This window comes from Schistocerca americana, chromosome 2, assembly GCF_021461395.2.
Source record: "Schistocerca americana isolate TAMUIC-IGC-003095 chromosome 2, iqSchAmer2.1, whole genome shotgun sequence".
Classification (NCBI taxonomy): Eukaryota; Metazoa; Arthropoda; class Insecta; order Orthoptera; family Acrididae; genus Schistocerca; species Schistocerca americana.
The window spans coordinates 370503000-370518959 of NC_060120.1; the positions used below are offsets into that span (position 1 = coordinate 370503000).

Below are 15960 nucleotides of genomic sequence, written 5' to 3' on the forward strand. Positions count from 1 at the left end.
GACCAGTGGCTCCAGAATTGGAACTTCCGGAACCCCATGCCGGTTGCTCTGAAACTCACGATAGTGTCAGTTTTTATTCTACTCTTTGCATTAGGGCCTACATTACAAAGGCGTTCATTTAATTTTATTTTCCTTGTTACATTTACCCTCAGTTGTGGATGATTGTCTAAATTCATGAGTTGTCACTAGCATTCTAAGATGCATGATTACAAATCAGTGTTACTGTAGTGTACAATTTATACCACGACAGCTGATCAGTGCAAGATGCATACACCCATGATTTGTCACCACTGGAAGACAAATTTGCTCTTTTTTGCACCTAACTAAATTACAGTGACGGCCATGGCTTGTTTTTAGGAGGATAAGTGATGTAACATATGCTGTAATCATTTTGGTATAATAGTATTAAAAAATAAAATAAAAAAGACAAGGATTCCTTCATGTGTCAGTAAAAGTGGCACAAGAGATTGCTGGGGGTGAAGGGCGTAATTAGAGGGGCACTTGTAACCTATAAGAAAAGATATGCGTGATGAGATGCTGATGTAATCCAGGCTCAGCAATGTCAAACCATATTAGAGCACTGCTCGACATGAAGCTTGACTTGCACTGATAGACTGATATGGTATAGATTTCACACAGAAATAACAGACTTGTCTACATGTATTATAAATATATTCCTATTCAGATGCTATAATCATTAGTAGCAAGGAACGCAACACGACAGTGTTACAATTAATTTTGCCACAGAAGTGGGGTGCTACAACTGGTAGGTCTGTGGCATTGGCAGCAATGACAAAAAAAAAAAGGTCAGTCAATGTGATATGGTCTGTAAGGAACTGATATGCAATGCAACTGAACTACAGGCCCATTGGACAATTATACTTGCGCCAGTATATGTGTGTGTATTGAAATAATGCATTTTGCTCATCTTTGTATCATATATACATTTTGCTTCATAATGCCCCTACGTGAATTATGCCATTTCTAAATTTATCATTTGATTAAAAGGCACTGAAAGTTTTACTTAGCCATAGCTGGGGTGCCTCGTGGAGTCCCTGCATATTTGGTGCCTGCATCTACCCCATGCATTGGCGGCGTGCCCCTGGCAACTTTCCCTACTACAGAAACCATGTGTATGGGGGCGATTCAGTTTTTGAAAATAGAGATGCATTCACACTAGCAGCATCCAGAACTCCATAAAAATACTGGAGTGACCGTCTCGGAGTTTTACGTTTGGTGCTCTTATCATGACACAGTTTGTTGAAAACATCCATTCCACATTTTGTGATATTGTAGAATTTGATTTGTTGAGGTTTTCGTGGGTACACATCTATTCCCTGTAAATTGTGCATGGATGATAAAAAACACCATTTGTATATTTGTTTGGTGTAAAAGAAACAAGCATTTTATCGGAATTGTAGAGAAAACAAGATGACATAGGTGCATTCGTGTAGTTTATCATTTCTGGTGGTATCTGCAGTTCATTTTTGTGTGACATGCTGACTGGTACAAATTTCATTTGAATTAACTCGTGGGCCAGTTCACACGTTTAAAACCAATTGTCTGTGGTGATATTTCTGTTCGTGTTTTTTACAGATCCACAGGGCTGTAAGACATATTTTATTGGATAGAAGAGTCTTACTGGTTCTTTTTTTCTTTGGTTCCTTCCCGACATAAGACATTCCATCAAAAAAGTAAAATGTTCTTTTGGCGCATAGGATGACAATTTTTAAGCCATACTTGCTACTTTTTTTTTGGCATAAACATTTTGGAAGTACATCCTCCTCTGAAGCTAAGTAATGTTTCATCTACAGTCAAGTATTCAGATGGCATAGAATGGCGTTTACCCTAAGTGGTGTATTTCCTGGTTTGTGTAGTTCGCCAATGTATCAATCATTTTTTCATTTACAAAGTAAAATAGTTCTCCCTCATCTGTCATGCCTTTAGCGATACCCGTAGGTGAATGCGTTTTGGATATTTAGGCTTTAGACATATGTTGGTCCATATTGTTTCTATATCTTTCCCCAGCATAAAATATCTAGGTTGTTACTGTATTTTTTGTAGACTTTTGGCGGATTTAGACTTCAGAGGTGCGTTGGTCCGTATTGTTTCCAAGACTTTCCCCAGTGTAAAATATCTAGCTTCTTCGCCATTGTCTTCAGGTAGCCATCCTCTTTTGTGAAAGAATCTCTCCTCGAGTTTGAATTAATGATCAATGGCCTCTGCGTTAGATAATACACCATCTGATATTTGAACAAGATTCATCAAAGTTGTCTTCATCCTCATCATCAGAATCCGTCACCATTTTCCTTTGCAGCTCCTCTAAAACTTCTTCTGGAGTCATGAATACAGTTTTGTGAGCCATTATGGTATACACCAAAATAGCACAAAACATTGACAAGGTTGGGTGGAAATCTACCCCAGCTACTGTCACATGCATAACAAGGTCGGGTGGAATCCTGTTCCCATATGTAGAAAGTGTAATTCACAGCACGGAGCAGGTGACCCCTCCAATACTGTAGGCGTGATGGACTAGAAGGATGCTGGGAATAAGACCTTTAGCTACATCGTGTGTGTGCACCAAGGCAAATAAGGCAGGCAGGTGGTCTTCCACCCTACTTTATTGGCAGATGGTTAGAAATAAAAACATTCCACGCATTAGAAGTCAAACTCATGCTGAACACCTGCAGCTCCTTAATTTGTACAAGTTGTGTGACAAAACCTACAAACTTCATTTTCTTGCATGTGACTGTGGTCATAATATTTTCCATGTATGTCCATACCAGTGTCAGTAAAATCCAAATGAATTAATTTTCAGCCGGGAGATCCGGGAAAAACCCGGGAATTTTTTCATCCGGGAGAAAACCAGGAAAAACACGGGAATTTTTTTACAGTTTTGGGAATTTTTTTACAGTTTTGGGAATTTTTTTACAGTTTTGGGAATTTTTTTTACAGTTTTGGGAATTTTTTTTACAGTTTTGGGAATTTTTTTTACAGTTTTGGGAATTTTTTTTACAGTTTTGGGAATTTTTTTACAGTTCCGGGAATTTGTCATTGCTTTAGTTTTTAGTTAAATTTTTGTATCTTTGACTGGTAAGAACCAATAGTCTAACACAAAATATTAATGTACCTCGCTGCTGCAGAATAATACTGCAGCAATAAAAAACTAACAAGAGAAAGAAAAAAAAACGAAAATAAAACTCAAGTGGCAAAGGAAATGCACCACATACAACAACAAAACACATTGCTCATACAAGCGTCTGCCAACAGCAAAATGTGTCAAATTCCTTAGGAAGACTATGCAGTGTTTCATAACAACAAATTGCCTCCGATGGGCACGACGTCACAACAGTTTACATTAGATTCATTTGAGCGAATACGAGCGAGCTTATGTGCATGTGCAGTTGAGTCTCGTATGAGTAGTACCTTCTCCCACTTTTGGCTACAAAAGTATGGCAGTTAGCTGTATAAACAATAGCAGCAAGCAGCCAGGTGCTATCCGGAAAGGTGCACCTAAGCAGCAAGATTGACATATGCACAACCCGCCCGGAACTAGGGGGCAGGGGCATACCGGGGTATCTGCCGCGGACGGCAATTTCATGATTTGGGGGGGGGGGGGGGGGGGAATTCATATTATTGACAAAAAGGACAGTGTTTCACAACAAAGCGCCTAGAATACAGCGGACGTCGGTCTATTGATTACTCATATGATTTTGAACGCATCCCTGTTGATTTTTGAACAAATTCTAAGCTGATTTCTGAATGAATCATAAGTTGATTTTTGAATACGTGCGTAATGTATGTGATGTCTCTGCCAGGGGAATCCCCGTCGCATCTAGGAGTGAACTTTCCTGCAGACAAACGGGAGACGGGTCTATACGAGCTGAGAGGAATAAAGCCAAACAGGTGAATGCCAATCGCTGTTGATGTGTTTGACTGGGTTTGCAAATGATCAGCGTTGTTATAATTACTAGCGAATTCCATAGATTCAGACTAACAGAGTGGAAATAAATGACTAACAGGAATAACAGGCAACAGAGATTACGTATTGTGTTCTGCGTGTATCCAAGAAAATGAAATTTTGACAGAAAATTTTTGGCCAGACCGCTGCACTACTGAGGGCCATTTATACAGTCCTGGGTAGCATCCGCTAAATTTCTATTCTGGGAGTAGTGCAGAAAACGCATTGTCCGAACACGTAATAACGCCTAACCGGAGAATAAATGCGGGATAACTAGACAGGTGATTGTGGCAGGGATAGTGAAGTTAACCAGAGAATAAGTTTTTACACTGGCAGAAATAGTTACAGAATTAGTGATGACAAGATTGTTTGTTAGAATGAGGAAGGAGAAGGAACGGAGACTCTCACAGATTATGGAAGAATATGACAATTCCAAATTTATATAAAAATTTCGTACTACTACTATTCGATCTCATGCTTCAGAAGCTAGAGAGTATGAATGAAATGTGAAACTATTTGCTAATATAAAACTTTTTGCTTGTAATAGGCCTAATAGGCATTTGATATTGGTACTTCGTGAATTCTATTCTGTCGTGTTATAAAAATGACCATTTGTGCCAAAACAGTCTCATGTATTTGGTGTGTGTAACAATTGCTGCAATATTAGGCAGGCCTATTTCGTTTTACCTAGCAGACAGTGACAAAATACATGTAAGCAGCTCGAGAAATCACACCAGTCTTGGCTACAATTTGTATTAACAGCTTTTCTAGTATTAGACAATGACATTTCATTTTTTCATGTAGCAAAACATTGACGAACTTTGAAGAGGTAATAGATTCTTTCCCAGAAAGGAAGGTACGCCACATAAGCTGTGGTAAGATTAGAGAGAGAGAGAGAGAGAGAGAGAGAGAGAGAGAGAGAGAGAGAAAAGCTAGAACTTGTAAGGAATTAAGAAATGTGTACTGTCTTGCTTGTCTCTTGTCTTTAATCGTTTTATGTATCCTATATTTAATTTTATGTCACACAAAGCAGCAAGTTATTCGCTAATAGAAAGTAAAGACTGCAAATTTTCTGAAGAGTTCTTGTTCTTCCACTTACAAATAATCCCATCCAGTATTAATTGCGAGATTTTTTTAAAGAGGGACAGGATATCAAAATGGGTGACTGGGAGTAGGAGAGGTGCCACAGGACATTTTAATTTCCACTGGCCTGAATATAGTTTGATGGCAGCCATTACAAAATATTACACGTTTGAATTCCACAGAGCAAAATACAGAGACATGCGATGGAAGAACACTGTGTGAAGAGGCGTGGCACTGCACTTTCGCACTCTTAAGACCAAATAACATGTCTTACGTTCCCTCCAACATATATTTTTTATGTATCAGAATCTTCAGAAAGATGTGCGCTACAAAGTGAAGATATTTTTGAAAAGTCAATTTTTTAAATTTTTGGCGTCCTATCTCAAACGCTCAAGGGAGGGAGAGCGTCAGTATCTAATATTGCCTTGGTTCGGAAATATCGTAGATACGGACCTGATGCACAGAGCAATCAGAGTTGTAGTGGGTAGGTGGTAGTCTCCACATGACCCGTGTTTACGTTAAGTGATTTTGCTGTTTCCTCTTCCTTTATTGCTCTCACATCAAATGAAAACAAAACGGATTTCTGTGGCTGGGAGCTATCAAGGGAATTAAAATACATTCACATAATTACGGAAGGCTAAAAATGTTGTTAGTTTCAGATTTTATTTTGTTTCCACCTTTCTGACAGTCAAGCGTTAATCGCCTTGCAGAATGATGAAGTTATTTTTTGTCGGTATGTTAAAGAAATTTGACCTTTGTTAATCTTTTCTGCTTAGGCAGTCAATTTATTTGAAACGAAGTGTTTAATTCCTAACTATTGGCTAGTTTCCACTGTTCAGTGCATTTCAAGTTAACGTTTTCATTGTTTAGCACGTATCGAATGGTTGTTTGAAAAGCATTACTTTCAAAGTAAATTTACTTTTAGGCAAGATGAACTCTGTGCACGACTGTCCGAAGAATTTTTTAAATCACAGAGCGTTTGACTCTCCTACAAAAATCAGTTCTTTGAGGATGACCATTTAGAATATTTTGGAGCCCAGATCATCAGGCATTTATGTCGTTAAAAATTTTACTGGCACATTTGTGTGATACGCGCAAAGAAGAGCAACATTATGTGTGAAAGCTTAGCTTCTCTTGCAGCTTATTAATCTTGGAGACCAATATTATACGTGAAAGCTTTTCTTATAGTGACACTGTGTGTATTAATTTAAACCATTAGCTTTTGTTATTTATGTGTTCGCACTACTTAACAGTGATGTTGCTATTGGCTGACTACATCACGTGTCCTATGCTCTGAATATCCGCTGTCATCTGCTGATGAGATCACGTGACATGAGCTATGACTGGCTTATGAAAGAACACCGCAATCTTGATCTCAATCCTTCGGAAAGTAACATATGGTGTTTGGTGGAATTCGAATTTATAGTTTCATAATATGAAAATGTGCAGTGTACATGTTGCAGCACATCAGACATCTTTCCAAAACTTGTTTTTTCCCCGTGAGTTTCATTTTCTAAAGTGCCGGGAAATTCTACGCCGGTGTATAAAACCACAACAATTGAAAGGATTGACAAGTTTTACAGTTTTGAGGAAAAGTATGCTGTTACTTAACATGGAAAAAGTGCATTTTCATCTGGGAGAAAGTTATTTTTAACCGGGAAATCTGGGAAAAATCAGGGAATTTTTTTTCCTCGTCCACATATACACCCTGACTTTGGTGCGGATTATAAAGGTTATGTTGCAGAAAAGATCAGAACATTAGAAATAACAGATGCTTGAGCATGAAGAAGCTAACTGAAAAATTCTCCTATTGGAGTGGTAGGGCAGAGTGGGTGGGTGGGTGGGTGGGTGGGTGGGGGGGGGTAGGCAAACATGTTTCTCCTTAAAAGAATCTGACTGAGAAGTGGGGAACCACCTGTCTCACTCCTCACTCCACCTTCCTCACCAAAAGTTTCGGCATGCGAATGTATTCTTCCTCTTGTCACACACACCATTCTAAATCCTTTTGCCCAGTCTTTCTTTGCAGTTAAACCTTTGTAGTTAGCATTACCCTCTCATTACTGCTTTCTATATATGTCTCTCTTCTACTTTCTTCTTTTTCTCCTACTGATTTACAGTACATCCCACTGCCAGTGTCTCCTCTCTCACTTATACGCTGTTTTTTTTGTGTCTGTCTTTCCAACTGTCACTGTCTCCACCACACCTTGGCAGCTCAAAAATTCTAGATGGTCCAACTTATTTTATCCCGTATATGCACATGTTTAAAATTTCAGTTCAAAATGTGCCGTCCCCTATACCTACATGTTAAAAGTTAGCCAGTCTATGAGGGTGCAGATTCCCCAGGCCTATGTATGGTCTCCACTCATCTTTGTTTCTCACTTTCACTGCCTCCTCTTTATTTTAATGCCACTGCTTCTACCTCCACCAATATCTCTTTCTTTTTTACTGCCACTTTGTCTCACTGACCTTCAATATCCTCTCTCTCCTCGTCTCCCACTATTATTGTGTTCATCTATCTCTCTTCCTCTTTCACTGTCACTTATTCTCTCCCACCATTACTGTCTCCTCTCTTTTCCGCACTGGCACTGTGTCCTCTCTTTTCCACCATCACTGTCTGCTACTTTGTTTAAGCACAGAAACATATGAATGTGTTCACATACCAACATATTTGGTGAGGAAGGCAGAATGAGGGCAGAGGCAGCTAGTTCCCCATTGATCTGTCAGTCTTTTGAAGAATAACATGTCTGCATTCTTTTACTCAAACAGGAGCATTTTTCTGCAGGTTTACTATTTTTTCCTGCTACAGCAGTGTGTGCTACTTTTATAAAACCAATTTTATAAGTAAGTTAACTTCGACAGTTTATTTATATACTCTGACACATTTATATACTTTAACACACGTAAACAACAAATAAGTATGCATAATATAAGCTTAACACAAAATTGCCTGCTTTATGTTTTTTGTGGCTACCTTGCTCATTGATTGCAATTCATTAAGAATGCTCAGTTTCTGATTTAACTATTTAATTGGATAGGTAAAAAATTACTCATAAAGCGGCGGCAGAATACACATATAAAAACCAGTTGTAATTGGGAAGCTTTTAGAGCCAGTAGCTCCTCCTTAAGGCAGAAGGGTTGAAGTGAAAGGAAGGGGGGTGAAGGAAAAGGACTGGAGAGTTCTAGGAAATGGGGCAGATTTTGGAAAAGGCACCCAGAACTGCGGCTCATGGGAGACTAACGTATGGGATGAGAAGGAAAGACTGATTGTTGGAGACTACGTTGGATGAGATTTGAAAATCTGAGAGCTTAAAGGTGGAAGATAAGGCAATATGCAGACAGAGATTACTGCTTAAACCTCTTGCATGAGTTAATAAGAGGGAAAAGCTAAGTGCATTGTACGTAACAGAGGTGGGAGGGGGGTGGTGAAAAATAGACAGGAAAGACAATGAAAGATGTAGAAAACTAAAATGGAGTGAAGCAAAGAGTAGTTACAGTGAAGAAATGCCGAGACAGAAGAAATTAACGTAAATTAAGGCCCCCTGCAGAGTTGTGAGATACTGGTGTCTGGGGGAAGAATACTGATGGCACGTGTGGTGAAACAGACGATATTGCAAGTTGCCCGTATACACCCTGTGCCTATGCCCATTTGTCCTAATTGATAATTTGGTTGTAGTCACACCGATGTAGATGGCCGAACAGTGCTTACATAATAGCTGGTATATGATGTGTTGTTTTCAGGTGGCTCTCCCTTTGATAGTATATGTTTTGCCAGTTACAGGACTGTTATAGGTAGTGGTAGGAGGGTGCATAGGGCAAATCTTACAGTGGCGATGGTCACAGGGGTAGCCATAGGGTAGGGAGATGGGTGCAAAAGGAACATGGGGTCTCACGAGAATATTGCGGAGATTGGGAGGGCGATGGGAAACTATTCTAGGTGTAGTGGTCAAAATTTCAGACAGAATGTTTTTGAAAAGAACTGATATAAGGATGTAACATGAGATAGTTTTCATGATGAATCCCACGATGAATCCCATCTCATATGATGTGTTATTTTCAAAAACATGATTTTGCAGTATCAAAACTAAGGTTCCACGTTCTCTTTCTTGAAATCTGCCTGTCTCTTGGAGTTGGTCCAAAAGGCCTAACACTGAAAGCCCCTGCTTCTGGATGCAATCTTACCCTACACCAGGCTCTTCTACAGTTTCAAATACATCAATCTCTTGTTATTACCTAGCTGATCTGTGACCTACATGCCTCATCAGCCAATTTTCACGCTACCAGACTTCTCTCCTTCCACAAAATCCTGCAGTTATGTGCCACTCATGTTTCCTTGAATGGCATCATCTGCCAATCCAACTTCCGACTGCAACAACATTCCAGACTTCACTTCAAAAAGCTTTCCCACCCTTCTCCTAAACTATCTCAACAGCGGTGCTTCCCTTCCTGTCCCTCTGCAGCTACTGAAACAGCCCTAGCATCAGCCATCGCTCCTCACCTACAAATCTGTGCTTGGCCAGCATCCTTAACATCCCACAGCCTTCACCACTATCTCCCTGACCAAGAATAACCCATAATCCCAAGAACCAGTCACAACAGTACAGTGTCCTTAACCTCTCATCGAAAGCACTCTCCCCTCCTGAATTATGTATCTGTATTATCTAAGGGTCTCACTTTCAGCCCTAAACCTGCATTTGATGACGCTGCTTTGTTGAAGGACCTACTTTCCCTCACACCTAATATCCAGTGGAAATATAACTTTGCAACCCAATTGCAAAACCTTTCCAACAACAAACCTGACATTGAACCCTACCTTGAACAGTTCAGACCACAATCCCAACTTGATCCACCACCACTACCTCAAAATCACCCCTTACAAGCCTTCCAAGAATTCCTCACATGCAGCATCGTTTCACAACTCTTCCTCAGGTCCCTACAACATGACACTAACCTTCCCTCTGCAGAACTTCAGGCTCTATGTTCCCTAAAAGCTGATGACTCCATCATTATCCTCCCAGCAGACAAAGGATCTACCAATGTAGTACTTGACCGAAAGGAGAAAGTTTGTGAAGGTCTATGCCAGCTGTCTGACACCTCTACATAGAGTGTCTGCCATCAAGATGCCATACCTGTGATTCAAACTGACCTGCAGTCCCTCTTTAAATTATCAGGCCCCTCACAAGGACTAACACCTCAATCCATAGAACTCACCCCACCCAAACCACACACCTCCACCTTTTACCTTCATCGTAAGATCCACAAACCCAATCATCCTGGCCATCCTATAGTTGCTGGCCTCAAAGCACTCACAGAACGTATATCTGCCTTAGTTGATCAATACCTGCAACCCATAATACAAAGACTCCCCTTCTACATCAAAGATACCAACCATTTCCTAGATCATCTGGAACATGCCCGTCCCACTCCCCCACACACGTTGCTTGTCACCATTGATACCACCTCCCTCTATACCAACATCCGTCACGTTCATGGTCTTTCTTCTGCTGAACATTTCCTCAATTCCCGTCCACCTGATTCCAAAGCTATGACATCCTTCCTGCTCAACTTAATCAACATTATACTTACCAATAACTACTTCACCTTTGAAGGGCAGACATACAAACAGATCAGGGGTACAGCCATGGGTACCAGGATGGCTCCTTCCTATGCCAACCTTTGCAAGGGGTTGCTTGGAGGGGGCTTTCCTGGGATCTGTAAGTCGTCAGCCCCTGGTTTGGTTTAGATACATTGATGACATCTTTACCATATGGACTCATGGTGAGGCTGACCTGCTAAAATTTGTGGAATCTCTGAATACCTTCTCCCAATTAAATTTCACATGGTCCTATTCCAAATCCCATTCCACTTTCCTTGATGTTGATCTCGTTCTCACTGAAGGCCAGGTACACATTTCTGTCCACATTAAACCTACCAGCAAACAACAGTACATTTTGATAGTTGCTGTCCTTTCCATGTCAAGCATTTCCTGCCACACAGCCTTGGCATTCGAGGCAAATACATTCGTTTGGATGCAGACTCTTTACAACAATACACATCCATTCTAACCTCAGCCTTCACTGCATGTAATTACCCCACCAGCCTAGTTATAAAGCAGATTTCCCGGGCCATCACATCCAATCCTGGCTCTGCGGATCCCTCCAAGAAACAACTTTGGAGCACACCATTGGTGCCTCAGTATTATCCTGGTCTGAAATGTGTTAATCAGCTACTTCAACAGGGCCATGACTTCCTAAAATCATTCCCTGAAATGAGATCCATTCTGTCTGAAATTTTGCCCACTGCAGCTAGAATAGCTTCCCATAACCCTCCCAATCTCCACAATATTCTTGTCAGACCCTATGATCCTTCTGCACCCATCTCCCTACCCTATGGCTCCTATCCCTGTGAACATCCCCACTGCAAGCCTTGCCCAATGCACCCTCCTACCACCACCTATAACAGCCCTGTAACTGGCAAAACATATATTATCAAAGGGAGAGCCACCTGAAAAACAACACATCATACCGGCTGTTATGTAAACACTGTTTGGCCTTCTACATTGGTATGACTACCACTAAATTATCAGTTAGTATGAATGGGCTTAAGCAGAGGGTGTATCCTGCAACTCACTATATCCTTTTGCGGAGCAGGCTCTGCAACATGACATTTGTGAGCTCGGCACCTGTTTCATCACACGTGCCGTCTTGATTCTTCCCCCGGACACCAGTATCTCAGAACTCTACATGTGGGAACTAACACTACAACATGTCCTGGGTTCTCGCTACCCACGTGGCCTTACTTGATGTTAATTTCTCCCATGTCAGCATTTCTTCACTGTAACTACTCTTTGCTGCACTCCATTTTAATTTTCTACATATTTCATTGTCTTTCCTGTCTATGTTTCACCACCTCCCTCCCCACCTTTGTTACGTACAATGCACTTAGCTTTTCACTCTTATTAACTCATGCATGATGTTTAGGCAGTGATCTCTGTCTGCATGTTACCCTGTCTTCCGCCTTTAAGCTCTCATGTTTTCAAATCTCATCCAATGCAGTCCCAACAATCAGTCTTCTCATCCCGTAAGGCAAGTCTCCCCTGACTCATAGTTCTGGGTGACTTTCCCAAAATCTACCCCATTTCATAGACCTCTCCAGTCCTTTTCCTTCACCCCTCTTCCTTCCACTTCAATCCTTCTGCTTCTCCGAAAGCTTGCCAATTATGACCATCTTTTATCTGTGGAGGAGGAGCCATTGGCTCCGAAAGCTAGCAAATTGGGATACATTTTATTTTTGTACTCTCCTGCCACTGCTTGATGATTAGATTTTTTTAATCCATCCAATTACTTATATTGACTAAAAACTTAATTTAGTGACCTCAGAACCCATTTGATGACCCTAGAACAATTGCCATATGTTCACTATGTCCTTTAAAATACATATGCACTTCAGACCGGATACTACATTCGTAAGTACAGTAAATTTGGACCTCTGCATCTCAGTAATGCATAATGATGTTCAATAAAGTTTCAAGGTTGTCCAAGAACAACAACTGAAGGAAACGTGGTAAAAAATCCAACAATTTGCCATGAATAGTAATTATAGTAGTGACCATCACCACAATTGGTACTTTTGATACCCGAAAATCATAGTTTTTTTGGGCCTTTTCACAGGAACAGCCCTTGAACAAATTGTGCTTTTGTAAGCTGCATAATGTTCACACCTAATGCAAAAGAACCATCCAGTTTGCTGATGTTGCCTGGACTGGAGGAAGTGTGTAATGTTTAAATTTTGACCGCTTTCTATAGGATAAGAATAGTATGCCTGTTCATTCGATAGGTACACAAAAGGTCGCTAGGCCAAGGGCTATCTGAAACAGATGACCTCCTATTTCTGTGAGCCATAGGACTCTAGATATGACAGCCTGAAAAAAAGCACATTTTTGCACTGAGCTCTTTGGAACATATTGGTGCCATGCACTGTTGTGCATGGACTAATAGACATGTTCCCTTCAACATGGGCAGACTGTGTGTTGCACACTCAAAAGCTTCAGGAGGATGACTCTGATAGGGAGGTGAAGAGGGATATAAGCCTTGAACTTATCATCTTAAATTTATGGTCGTATAGTTCAGACACAGTCTTGGACAGCAGTGACAATGCTATTATGATGTAGGCTTTGTAATAAAGAAAATGAATAATAGTTTTTAGTTTTAAAGACTGACGGTTTAAGCAAAATGTTTTTGTTTGTCAGCATATCAGTTGCATAAATAGTGTCTGAGAACTTCATAGGCTTTATTGATTGTGAATGTGTACCCTAACAAATATACTGACATTCACTTGTTAAAACTGACATAAGTATAATTTTCTGCACACAACCCAAGGAGAAGTCGCTATGTAATTGTGAGCAGCAACTAGGTAATTGTGAAATGTAAGCCTTTCCTAGCACATACTGCACTCTAATAATTCATGATAATGTGGCCAGGTAAGTTAGTCAAAACCTCTGATATTTCGATAGGTAACCCCTTGTCATTTTCAAGGCACAAAATGGGAAAATATTTTAAAATGACAGGAAGGGTTACCTTTCAAGATAATGGTGGTTTTAGACATTACCAGGCAGCATTCCCTCGAGTTATTCAAAGAAGATGGTTAGTTGTTTGCCTGTTCTATGAATCATAATTGCATTCTCTCACTATGATGTCAAACTAGTTGCTCATTGACAGCAAAAAATATGACAACATACCGACCATTTACACGATAGTCTTTCACATTATTCCTTGCGACCAGTAAGAAATTGTATGGAGTAGAAGCCGTTTGTCAAATAAGTATAATGATTTGGCTTCCGTTTGAAGTTAATTTTGTTGTGTATTACATTTTTACATATACCGTCCATTTCGCACTAAAATGACAACATAGTAACCAATCTCAATATCCTTGTCATTAGACAATCGTCTTTTTTAGAAAGGCTATGGGGTGTAGCATCAAATGCTTTCATGCAGATAACATAATTTTTCAACAAGGTAGGTGCTTGTCGCCTTCTGATCCATCTTTGTAGAGCTGTAGTGTGGGCCAGTTTACACCAATTTATGTACTAGCTTACTAGAAAACTGCACATATCAAGAAGAGAGAGAGGCTGTAACTTTATTCCAGGGTATGTTGATTTCCAGAGCCTACAGGAAACAAAGATCTGGGCTTAACTGCCTGGATCCTAAGCCTCAAGGCGTGGTATGTGTTCTTGGGGTGGATGCATGCTGAGTCTAAATGGTTAGTGGTCAACATCTAGGACACTTAAAACATACCTCAGTTAGATAGGGCTTACCCAGGACAGTGGGGTTCTGGGTGGATCCTTGCTCATGGGACCAAATTAGCTCACAATAAATCAAATCCAAAAACCTCCAGCAGACTTCAAATAACAGTAAAACTGCAAGTAGTAACATGATATTGAGTGGAAATGATAAATTTACTGCTACCAGTTACAATTTATTTTATTTCAGTTACGCACATTAGACTTTTAAGCCTCCGTTATCAGGTAGATTTAAGGGAATATATGTGTGTGTAGTCTTCATGACATTGGAGTAACCTGTGGTACTGTCTAGTGGTTGAAGAAAAAAGCAAAACTCTCATTTTAGAATATGGCTCATAGTTTTGTGAAGGTTTTTCATTGCAAACATGAACAAAAATATGAATGTAAAAATAAAAATACTTCTGGTGGTGACAGTCTTATTTTTCTGTCACACTGTATCACATACATCGTCACAACTACTCCATAACAGTGAAATGAACAAGGATAACATTTAGAAACTAATGCATCCTCCATTATTCTTATCATTTGGTCAGATCCTGTGCAATACGGAATTGCATGTACTTGTTTTTTGTCTAAGTTTGCTCACAGGCCCATGTGCAGAGAACCAGGTATTAATTTTCAGGAACATTTTATTTACATTTTCAAGTATTGAAAATGCAAAGAGAGCTATTCCTGCTTCTTACATGTTTGATGGAAAATCATTAATCAATATCAAGAGTGGACCCAATACTGATCTCCTTGGTAGACCTGTAGGGATAATTCTCTAGCCTGAAGCTGTTGCATCATTGTGTACACTTCCCAAGTTTCTTTCTTAATTCGATGTTCATATTGGGATAGATGGAATGAAAACAAGGTACAAGCAGGATCTCTGGTATGGTGATATTTGACATTCTACATAAGAAAACTGTGAATTACACACTCTCGTGGTTTTGACAATTCAAAGAAACTACCCATTGGCCTTAGTTTGAATGTTGCATAATCTGAAAAATAGCACCTTCTTTGGAGAGACCCTTTTGTTATCCAAATTAAAGCTGAGTAAGCATCTTCTTGTGGTTCTTCCAGGTATAATTTTTTCACTACCTTTGAGAAAGTAGTTAACAAGATTGAGCATTAATAATTAAAATCTGTCGTACCAGCATTGTTGTAAAGGGGCCTGATAAACACCATATTTGTCTTTCTGGAATATACCCTGTATATTGATGTACTCCATAAATGGGATGAACAAAATTTTAATAAATAACTTGAGATGTTACAGACTCCACAAGTATTTTTGCTTACATTCCAAATTTTTTTAGCAGAGTGTGGAGTAATTATAATTTGGCTCTATGTATGTGGCATTGCTATTGGTTCTAGCATATATTCTGTTACCATGTCTCAACAGTTGTTTGCACCCGTATTCTGAGCTATCTGCAGGAAGTGTTTATTGTATATGTTGGCTACCTGACATCTTTTAGCTACTATTTTTGTCTGTTTTCTGTAATACAATCCTCACATCCTTTAGCTTATTTCCCAGTTTCTTTTTTAACCAGTACCCAGGTAAATTTAATTGTGTTTCAGGTATCAGAATTCTTAATTGCAGAAATTTTACAGAGTAGTAGTGTATTTTTTAAAATAATCTTAA

General features: G+C 39.7%; 1 protein-coding gene across 4 annotated transcripts in view; it reads left to right on the forward strand.

The window, feature by feature from the left end:
* Positions 1 to 15960, forward strand: part of LOC124596381 (prominin-like protein) — a 527082-nt gene that overhangs the window by 274975 nt on the left and 236147 nt on the right. The gene's annotated exons all lie outside the window — the stretch shown is intronic.